We start from the raw sequence: 11898 nt of genomic DNA, 5'->3' as shown, positions 1-11898 counted from the left end.
GGACAATCTTTGCGGTGCTTAAAGGGGTACTCCAGCCCTAAGACATCTTATCCCCTATCCAAAGGATAGGGGGTAAGATGTTTGATCGTGGGAGTCCCGCCGCTATGTCGCATGCAGCACACACCTCTGGGAGCTGCACACAGCGCTGCAGCCTCAGAGTCTGCCGGGTCACGACTACGGGGGCCGGAGTATCATGACGTCATGCCCCGCCCCCTCAATGCAAGTCTATGGGAGGGGGCGAGACTGCCTACTGTGTAGATTTCAGGTAAGAAAACTCGCAGATTACTGTCTATGAGGTGACCTGGGGATTTTCACGCGTGAAATCTGCAGCAAGTAAGGTATGTGTCAATATATAGAAAAACAAATACTTCCCAGAATTACACAAATAACCCAAATCTTTACCCTTAAAGAAAAGAAAAAAAGATGCGCTTTTTTCAGAATTTTAAAATAACACCAGAGCAATATTCCTGTCAGTTAAACCATTTGTTTTATATCAAATTTTGCATAGCAGACAAGGGTGAGCATGTAACTCCTGCCTTCAAACAAAAGTGGACATCCTGTACTCACATCCAGACGCAGGTTGCTGTTTGACCACAAGATGGCGATATACACACTGCTCTTACTGAGCAAACAAAACATTCTACACTAAAACTGAATTTATCCAACAAATGTATCACACTTCCTTCTAGAAAATATTTTTTCTGTTTTAACCCTGCACTAAAAAAGCTCCAACGTTTACAACTCAAAACAGGATTTAGACCTTTCTAGAGTCACCATCAAAAGTTTTCTATTGCCAGTTTTCTATTGCGTTACATAAGACAGTATCTAGACTTGTCCTAGTTAGTCCTGGTTTGGTTTACTGTCACTACCCTTGACCAGAACATTCTGAATATGCACTGTCCATATTATGGCATGTAAGGGGTTTTTGAGATGCCCACCTATACCCCTGTAGTCCTTTACCCTTGTTATCTTCCTGCCCTTAACTGGCCGATCCTGAGCTTCTGCTACCTGGGAGTTGTTGTACATATTTACGGCAATATCTGCGGCAGTGTCTTCACCCAACCCATTATCAAGGCTGTGAATGTGGGGTCCCATTGGGAACATCTCGGAGAAAATTATAAAACTGACACAAACCTAACTTGAATCTAACTTTGCCTTCATAAAGGAAACAACCATTCTTATTGTGAAGGGTATCATTTTATGCTAGGCTAATCATTTTACGTAAGTGGATGGGGTCTGTAGAACCTACAGTGGAAGAATAGAGAGGAGAAATACAAAGGATTAACCCCTTAACCCCTTAAGGGCTCAGCCCATTTTGGCCTTAAGGACTCAGACAATTAAATTTTTACGTTTTCATTTTTTCCTCCTCGCCTTCTAAAAATCATAACTCTTTTATATTTTCATCCACAGACTAGTATGAGGGCTTGTTTTTTGCGCGACCAGTTGTTCTTTGTAAAGACATAACTCATTATATCATAAAATGTATGGCGCAACCAAAAAACAATATTTCTGTGGGGAAATTAAAAAAAAAAAGCAATTTTGCTAATTTTGGAAGGTTTCGTTTTCACGCCGTACAATTTATGGTAAAAATTACGTGTGTTCTTTATTCTGAGGGTCAATACGATTAAAATGATACCCATTATTACATACTTTTATATTATTGTTGTGCTTAAAAAAAATCACAAACTTTTTAACCAAATTAGTGCTGTTACGCCGAGCGCTCCGGGTCCCCGCTCCTCCCCGGAGCGCTCGCTTCACTCTCCCCGCTGCAGCGCTCCGGTCAGATCCACTGACCCGGGGCGCTGCGATTCCGCTGCCAGCCGGGATGCGATTCGCGATGCGGGTAGCGCCCGCTCGCGATGCGCACCCCGGCTCCCGTACCTGACTCGCTCTCCCTCGGTCCTGTCCCGGCGCGCGCGGCCCCGCTCCCTAGGGCGCGCGCGCGCCGGGTCTTTGCGATTTAAAGGGCCACTGCGCCGCTGATTGGCGCAGTGATTCCAATTAGTGTCTTCACCTGTGCACTTCCCTATATCACCTCACTTCCCCTGCACTTCCTTGCCGGATCTTGTTGCCATTGTGCCAGTGAAAGCGTTCCTTGTGTGTTCCTAGCCTGTGTTCCAGACCTCCTGCCGTTGCCCCTGACTACGATCCTTGCTGCCTGCCCCGACCTTCTGCTACGTCCGACCTTGCTTCTGTCTACTCCCTTGTACCGCGCCTATCTTCAGCAGCCAGAGAGGTTGAGCCGTTGCTAGTGGATACGACCTGGTCACTACCGCCGCAGCAAGACCATCCCGCTTTGCGGCGGGCTCTGGTGAAAACCAGTAGTGGCTTAGAACCGATCCACTAGCACGGTCCACGCCAATCCCTCTCTGGCACAGAGGATCCACTACCTGCCAGCTGGCATCGTGACAGTAGATCCGGCCATGGATCCCGCTGAAGTTCCTCTGCCAGTTGTCGCTGACCTTACCACGGTGGTCGCCCAGCAGTCACAACAGATAGCGCAACAAGGCCAACAGCTGTCTCAACTGACCGTTATGCTACAGCAGTTACTACCACAGCTTCAGCAGTCATCTCCTCCACCGGCTCCTGCACCTCCTCCGCAGCGAGTGGCCGCTCCTGGTCTACGCCTATCCTTGCCGGATAAATTTGATGGGGACTCTAAGTTTTGCCGTGGCTTTCTTTCCCAATGTTCCCTGCATCTGGAGATGATGTCGGACCTGTTTCCCACTGAAAGGTCTAAGGTGGCTTTCGTAGTCAGCCTTCTGTCTGGAAAAGCCCTGTCTTGGGCCACACCGCTCTGGGACCGCAATGACCCCGTCACTGCCTCTGTACACTCCTTCTTCTCGGAAATCCGAAGTGTCTTTGAGGAACCTGCCCGAGCCTCTTCTGCTGAGACTGCCCTGTTGAACCTGGTCCAGGGTAATTCTTCCGTTGGCGAGTATGCCGTACAATTCCGTACTCTTGCTTCAGAATTATCCTGGAATAATGAGGCCCTCTGCGCGACCTTTAAAAAAGGCCTATCCAGCAACATTAAAGATGTTCTGGCCGCACGAGAAATTCCTGCTAATCTACATGAACTTATTCACCTAGCCACTCGCATTGACATGCGTTTTTCCGAAAGGCGTCAGGAACTCCGCCAAGATATGGACTCTGTTCGCACGAGGCGTTTCTTCTCCTCGGCTCCTCTCTCCTCTGGTCCCCTGCAATCTGTTCCTGTGCCTCCCGCCGTGGAGGCTATGCAGGTCGACCGGTCTCGCCTGACACCTCAAGAGAGGACACGACGCCGTATGGAGAACCTCTGCCTGTACTGTGCTAGTACCGAACACTTCCTGAGGGATTGTCCTATCCGTCCTCCCCGCCTGGAAAGACGTACGCTGACTCCGCACAAAGGTGAGACAGTCCTTGATGTCTACTCTGCTTCTCCACGTCTTACTGTGCCTGTGCGGATGTCTGCCTCTGCCTTCTCCTTCTCTACTGTGGCCTTCTTGGACTCTGGATCTGCAGGAAATTTTATTTTGGCCTCTCTCGTCAACAAGTTCAACATCCCAGTGACCAGTCTCGCCAGACCCCTTTACATCAATTGTGTAAACAATGAAAGATTGGACTGTACCATACGTTTCCGCACGGAGCCCCTTCTTATGAGCATCGGATCTCATCACGAGAGGATTGAACTTTTGGTCCTTCCCAATTGCACCTCGGAAATTCTCCTTGGACTTCCCTGGCTTCAACTTCATTCCCCAACCCTGGATTGGTCCACTGGGGAGATCAAGAGTTGGGGGTCCTCTTGTTCCAAGAACTGTCTAAAACCGGTTCCCAGTAACCCTTGCCGTAACTCTGTGGTTCCTCCAGTAACCGGTCTCCCTAAGGCCTATATGGACTTCGCGGATGTTTTCTGCAAAAAACAAGCTGAGACTCTACCTCCTCACAGGCCTTATGATTGTCCTATCGACCTCCTCCCGGGCACTACTCCACCCCGGGGCAGAATTTATCCTCTCTCTGCCCCAGAGACTCTTGCCATGTCTGAATACGTCCAGGAGAATCTAAAAAAGGGCTTTATCCGTAAATCCTCCTCTCCTGCCGGAGCCGGATTTTTCTTTGTGTCCAAAAAAGATGGCTCCCTACGTCCTTGCATTGACTACCGCGGTCTTAATAAAATCACGGTTAAGAACCGCTACCCCTTACCCCTCATCTCTGAACTCTTTGATCGCCTCCAAGGTGCCCACATCTTTACTAAATTGGACTTAAGAGGCGCCTATAACCTCATCCGCATCAGAGAGGGGGATGAGTGGAAAACGGCATTTAACACCAGAGATGGACACTTTGAGTATCTGGTCATGCCCTTTGGCCTGTGCAACGCCCCTGCCGTCTTCCAAGACTTTGTTAATGAAATTTTTCGTGATCTGTTATACTCCTGTGTTGTTGTATATCTGGACGATATCCTAATTTTTTCTGCCAATCTAGAAGAACACCGCCAGCATGTCCGTATGGTTCTTCAGAGACTTCGTGACAATCAACTCTATGCCAAAATTGAGAAATGTCTGTTTGAATGCCAATCTCTTCCTTTTCTAGGATATTTGGTCTCTGGCCAGGGACTACAGATGGATCCAGACAAACTCTCTGCCGTCTTAGATTGGCCACGCCCCTCCGGACTCCGTGCTATCCAACGCTTTTTGGGGTTCGCCAATTATTACAGGCAATTTATTCCACATTTTTCTACCGTTGTGGCTCCTATCGTGGCTTTAACCAAAAAAAATGCTGATCCCAAGTCTTGGCCTCCTCAAGCAGAAGACGCCTTTAAACGACTCAAGTCTGCCTTTTCTTCGGCTCCCGTGCTCTCCAGACCTGACCCTTCCAAACCCTTCCTATTGGAGGTTGATGCCTCCTCAGTGGGAGCTGGAGCTGTTCTTCTACAAAAAAATTCTTCCGGGCATGCTGTCACTTGTGGTTTTTTCTCTAGGACCTTCTCTCCAGCGGAGAGGAACTACTCCATCGGGGATCGAGAGCTTCTAGCCATTAAATTAGCACTTGAGGAATGGAGGCATCTGCTGGAGGGATCAAGTTTTCCTGTTATTATCTACACCGACCACAAGAACCTCTCCTACCTCCAGTCTGCCCAACGGCTGAATCCTCGCCAGGCCCGGTGGTCTCTGTTCTTTGCCCGATTTAATTTTGAGATTCACTTTCGTCCTGCCGATAAGAACATTAGGGCCGATGCTCTCTCTCGTTCCTCGGATGCCTCAGAAGTTGAACTCTCTCCGCAACACATCATTCCACCTGACTGCCTGATCTCCACTTCTCCTGCCTCCATCAGGCAAACTCCTCCAGGAAAGACCTTTGTTTCTCCACGCCGACGCCTCGGAATCCTCAAATGGGGTCACTCCTCCCATCTCGCAGGTCATGCGGGCATCAAGAAATCTGTGCAACTCATCTCCCGCTTCTATTGGTGGCCGACTCTGGAGACGGATGTTGTGGACTTTGTGCGAGCCTGCACTATCTGTGCCCGGGATAAGACTCCTCGCCAGAAGCCCGCTGGTTTTCTTCATCCCCTGCCTGTCCCCGAACAGCCTTGGTCTCTGATTGGTATGGATTTTATTACTGATTTACCCCCTTCCCGTGGCAACACTGTTATTTGGGTGGTCGTTGATCGATTCTCCAAAATGGCACATTTCATCCCTCTTCCTGGTCTTCCTTCTGCGCCTCAGTTGGCTAAACAATTTTTTGTACACATTTTTCGTCTTCACGGGTTGCCTACGCAGATTGTCTCGGATAGAGGCGTCCAATTCGTGTCTAAATTCTGGAGGGCTCTCTGTAAACAACTCAAGATTAAATTAAATTTTTCTTCTGCATATCATCCCCAGTCCAATGGACAAGTAGAAAGAATTAACCAGATCTTGGGTGATTATTTGCGACATTTTGTTTCCTCCCGCCAGGATGACTGGGCAGATCTCCTTCCATGGGCCGAATTCTCGTATAACTTCAGGGTCTCTGAATCTTCCTCCAAATCCCCATTTTTCGTGGTGTACGGCCGTCACCCTCTTCCCCCCCTCCCTACCCCCTTGCCCTCTGGTCTGCCCGCTGTGGATGAAATTTCTCGTGACCTTTCCATCATATGGAGAGAGACCCAAAATTCTCTCTTACAGGCTTCATCACGCATGAAGAAGTTCGCGGATAAGAAAAGAAGAGCTCCTCCCGTTTTTTCCCCTGGAGACAAGGTATGGCTCTCCGCTAAATATGTCCGCTTCCGTGTCCCTAGCTACAAGTTGGGACCACGCTATCTTGGTCCTTTCAAAATTTTGTGTCAAATTAATCCTGTCTCTTATAAACTTCTTCTTCCTCCTTCTCTTCGTATCCCTAATGCCTTTCACGTCTCTCTTCTCAAACCACTCATCCTCAACCGTTTTTCTCCCAAATCTGTTCCTCCCACTCCTGTTTCCGGCTCCTCGGACATCTTCTCTGTCAAAGAGATCTTAGCTTCCAAAAAGGTCAGAGGGAAAACTTTTTTTTTAGTGGACTGGGAGGGTTGTGGTCCTGAAGAGAGATCCTGGGAACCTGAGGACAACATCCTAGACAAAAGTCTGCTCCTCAGGTTCTCAGGCTCTAAGAAGAGGGGGAGACCCAAGGGGGGGGGGTACTGTTACGCCGAGCGCTCCGGGTCCCCGCTCCTCCCCGGAGCGCTCGCTTCACTCTCCCCGCTGCAGCGCTCCGGTCAGATCCACTGACCCGGGGCGCTGCGATTCCGCTGCCAGCCGGGATGCGATTCGCGATGCGGGTAGCGCCCGCTCGCGATGCGCACCCCGGCTCCCGTACCTGACTCGCTCTCCCTCGGTCCTGTCCCGGCGCGCGCGGCCCCGCTCCCTAGGGCGCGCGCGCGCCGGGTCTTTGCGATTTAAAGGGCCACTGCGCCGCTGATTGGCGCAGTGATTCCAATTAGTGTCTTTACCTGTGCACTTCCCTATATCACCTCACTTCCCCTGCACTTCCTTGCCGGATCTTGTTGCCATTGTGCCAGTGAAAGCGTTCCTTGTGTGTTCCTAGCCTGTGTTCCAGACCTCCTGCCGTTGCCCCTGACTACGATCCTTGCTGCCTGCCCCGACCTTCTGCTACGTCCGACCTTGCTTCTGTCTACTCCCTTGTACCGCGCCTATCTTCAGCAGCCAGAGAGGTTGAGCCGTTGCTAGTGGATACGACCTGGTCACTACCGCCGCAGCAAGACCATCCCGCTTTGCGGCGGGCTCTGGTGAAAACCAGTAGTGGCTTAGAACCGATCCACTAGCACGGTCCACGCCAATCCCTCTCTGGCACAGAGGATCCACTACCTGCCAGCCGGCATCGTGACAAGTGCGTTTATAATTCCTTTATTTTGGTGACCTCTAACTTTTTTATTTTTCCGTATAAGCGGCGGTATGGGGGCTCATTTGTTGCGCCATGATCTGTACTTTTTTTTTGATACCACATTTGCATATAAAAAACTTAATACATTTTTATAATTTTTTTAAATAAAATGTATTAAAAAAGTAGCAATTTTGGACTTTTTTTTTCCGTTCACGTCATTCACCGTACGGGATCATTAACATTTTATTTTAATAGTTCGGACATTTACGCACGTGGCGATACCAAATATGTCTATAAAATTGATTTTTTACGCTTTTTGGGGGTAAAATAGGAAAAAACGGACGTTTTACTTTTTTTTTTGGGGGGAGGGGATTTTTCATTTTTTTTTACTTTTACTTTTAAATTTTTTTACATTTTTTTTTTACACTTGAATAGTCCCCATAGGGGACTATTCATAGCAATACCATGATTGCTAATACTGATCTGTTCTATGTATAGGACATAGAACAGATCAGTGTTATCGGCTATCTTCTGTTCTGGTCTGCTCGATCTCAGACCAGAGCAGGAGACGCCGGGAGCCTGAAGGAGGAAGGTGAGGGGACCTCCGTGCGGCGTTCTGAATGATCGGATCCCCGCAGCAGCACTGCGGGCGATCCGATCATTCATTCAAATCGCGCACTGCCGCAGATGCCGGGATCTGTATTGATCCCGGCACCTGAGGGGTTAATGGCGGACGCCCGCGAGATCGCGAGCGTCGGCCATTGCCGGCAGGTCCCTGGCTGCGATCAGCAGCCGGGATCAGCCGCGCATGACACAGGCATCGCTCCAATGCCCGCGGTTATGCACAGGACGTAAAGGTACGTCCTGGTGCGTTCAGTACCACCGCACCAGGATGTACATTTACGTCCTGAGTCCTTAAGGGGTTAAGGACTGAGCGTTTTTCCGTTTTTGCACTTAAGTATTTTTTTTTTGTTATTATCCTTTCAGTTTTGCACCTAAAAATCCATATGATGGCTTTTTTTTGCACCACTAATTCTATGATATCAGTAATTTTACCCAAAAATATACAGCGAAACCCAAAAAAAATCATTGTGCGACAAAATTGAAGAAAATACACCATTTTGTAATTTTGGGAGCTTCCATTTGTACGTAGTAAATTTTTCGGTAAAAAGGACACCTTATCTTTATTCTGTAGGTCCATACGATTAAAATGATATCCTACTTATATAGGTTTGATTGTGTCGCACTTCTGGAAAAAATCATAACTACATGCAGGAAAATTAAAACGTTTAAAATGTTCATCTTCTGACCCCTATATCTTTTTTATTTTTCCGCGTATGAGGGCTAATTTTTTGCGCCGTGATCTGAAGTTTTTAGCAGTACCATTTTTGTATTGTTTGGACTTTTTGATCGCTTTTTATTCATTTTTTCATGATCTAAAAAGTTACCAAAAATATGCTATTCCTGTCTGCCTATGTATGGTGGTGGGGGGATATAAGGGATGGAAAAATATTTATAAACTACATCAAGGTATAGATTGCAAAAATAAAGAGTTAGATTTAGCATATTCTTGTAATTGTAATAGCAACAGTGTATTGTATATTGCATGTCTTCTTTCATATATTTAAAATATGACTTGTTTACAAAAACAACCATGCATAACATAACCTAACGGTAAGGTATAGTATAGTACAAAATCAGACAAATGCAATGCATATATAGGTCTCACTGACCCATAATTACACCTGCGGCACACCCTAATCTTCACCCTAGCAGCTATTGGGTACCTTCAGTTGGTGCACATTGAATACATGGGGCCCATATAAAGTCCTTCTTCATAGTGTTACTTGGAGTAGATTGAAACTCTCAAAATGTCAATTTATTGGAGATCAAATTAAGGGTTTTAGGCTTACCCTTTTTCTATTTTCTGTTCACTGCTTATAGAGGGCTTTTATGCAACCAACTCTGGATTTTGTTCAACTTGATAGCAGATTCCTATTTGCTGCTGCTGCAGGACTAGATCCAGACAGGCCGTTTCCTCTGTTGCCCCTCTCTCTGCTCTTCCTACTGAACTGCCAATCCAAGATGGCCACGAGCACATGTTCAGATTTCTCCTTCCCCAGCTCGAGTCACTGCTCAGTTTATATGCTTGTGCAGTCCACCATCTACTGGACACTATATGTAAATGCAGGGTAATAACACAACAGTAATCCCAGGGTGTAACAAATATAACACAAAATGCTGTAAAAATGTATCTTTAGAGGCCCATTTAGTGGCCTGGTCCCAGCTAAGTGATACCCAATCTATGCAGTGATGTCTAGCTGGGGCTTTAGTTGTGATAGTCACAGATTGGGGATCACTACCTGGTATGAGTGCAAACTGCGTAGGAGTAGATAATAGTAGCGGCACTCACTGTGATATGCTGGGATTCTTTATTGAGGAGTCAGTATACACAGACAGCAAAAGCTGGGAGCGATTCACAGAAAAGAGCAACACTGTCTTTCACCGGCGGCTTCTTTCGGCTCTATCAAGAAGCCGCCGGTGAAACACAGTGTTGCTCTGTTCTGTGGATCGCTCCAGCTTTTGCTGTCCGTGTATACTGATTCCTCAATAAAGAATCCCTGCATATCACAGTGAGTGCCGCTACTATTATCTAATCCTACGCAATTTGCACTCAGCCCTTATTGCGAGCACCGCTGTACGGGACATATAGAGGAGGTCATTTAAGTGCTACCTGTCCAGCATTGTGATATCTCAGGAGCGTGTGCTAAGATTCGGGTGGTGCTCATCTTTTCTTTGCTCTACTCCACTTTATCTACCTGGGATGATACAGAGCTATTTGGCACCTGATGAAGGCCCAAGATCTGGATTAAAATACTTTGTGCACGCTACAGATAAATGCCCAGATTTATCACACTGCATGAGAGAGAAACTGGAGCAATTTGGTCACTGCAACCAAATTACAGCTCAGCTTTCCTATCTTACTGAGCTCTGGTAAAGTGAAAGCTGAGCCGTGATTGGTTGCTGCGGGAAAATCTTTCAATTTGATGTTTGATGAATCTGGGCCTTTAATGGTAGGGTCACACGTAACGGATCCGTAGCATATTTTACGCTGCGGATCTGCAGGTGACGCAACCCATTTCCCCGATTCCCCGCCTCGCTCCGCCCCTGGCCTGCTAGTGGCGGCCACACAGGTCAGATGCCACAACCTTGCTGCATTCCACAAGCGAGCCGGCGAACTCCGGCTGCCTGCTTCATGCAGGTCTCATTTCCCGGTCTCCTTGCTGATCTGAGTCTGCTCAGACACGTGCAGTGCACTCAGACATCATGGTTGCTCGTAATGTTAGAGTGCATTTGCCAACTCGCAGGCCCTGTGTGTCTGCTCGTAGCGCCGGATTGCCGCTGCAAACCTGCCATGGGCAGAGCGAGGTGGGGCAACGGTGCGTGGCAGCAGCTAAAGGCACAAAATGGGTTGGGTCACCGGCGTAAAATACGCTGTGGATCCGTTACGTATGTCTCTACCATAAAGAGTTTTAAAGTACACTCTTGGATCCCTGTCTGCGGCGTTCCCCACGGTAAAGAATATTCAGCAGGTTGATAAATCTCATCTCCAGGCTGCTGCATGTTGTAAACCCCTGGTCATGTAGGTTAGAGATGAATTGTCTATGGGGCTGCTGCAGGAATGGTAAGTCCAGGGGCACTTCTGTCATGAGGCAAGCTAAATGATACCACCTATTGTAAAAGGGGGAGTGGCACATTTGCCCTCAATCCTAAGCACTGCTTAGACCAAGCATGTCAAACTCAAAGGCTAACATGGGCCCAAAAAAACAAGGTTTAAGTTTATGTGGGCCGCATAAAAAAAAAAAAACATGCCCTCCCTGCACAACACCACATGTCCCCTTTGCACAACAACCCATGCCACTATGCACAACATCTCATGTCCCCCTGCACAAGACCCCATGCCACCCCCTGCACAACACCCCATGACCCCTTCACGAGACCCCATGCCCCTTTTGTACAAGACCCCATGCCTCCCTGCACAAGACCCCATGCCCGCTTTGCACAAGACCCCATGCCCCCTTTGCACAAGACCCCATGCCCCTTTTGCCCCCATGCCCCGCTGCACTAGACCCCATTTCCTGTTTTAAAAAAAGTCAAACAATATTAGCATTAATATTTACTTTTCTTACCTTGTGAATCTGGTGCCCAGCGTCTATAGCCGCAATATCGCCATCCGCAGCATGTGTCAGAACTCCTTCAAAGCGAAGCCTGATGACGTCACTTCAGGACGTGACGATCTCTGCGCACCTCCATCCTCTCCTGGACCTCCTTCACCTGCTCCTGGACCACCTCCGCCAGCCTCCATCCTCCCCTGGACCGCCTCCAACTGCTCCTGGGCCGCCTCTGCCAGCCTCCATCCTCACTTGGACAGCTTGTCAGCTACTGGACTGCCTCCAACTTCTCCTGGACCACCTCCGCCATCCTTCGACCGCTCCTGGACCGCCTCTTACTTTTTTATTCTATCTCTGCCCGCCTCCAGGCCGGGCCACAAAGATATTCATTTTG

The sequence above is a fragment of the Hyla sarda genome, chromosome 7, assembly GCF_029499605.1.
Source record: "Hyla sarda isolate aHylSar1 chromosome 7, aHylSar1.hap1, whole genome shotgun sequence".
Taxonomy (NCBI): Eukaryota; Metazoa; Chordata; class Amphibia; order Anura; family Hylidae; genus Hyla; species Hyla sarda.
This window is presented reverse-complemented; position numbering follows the sequence as displayed.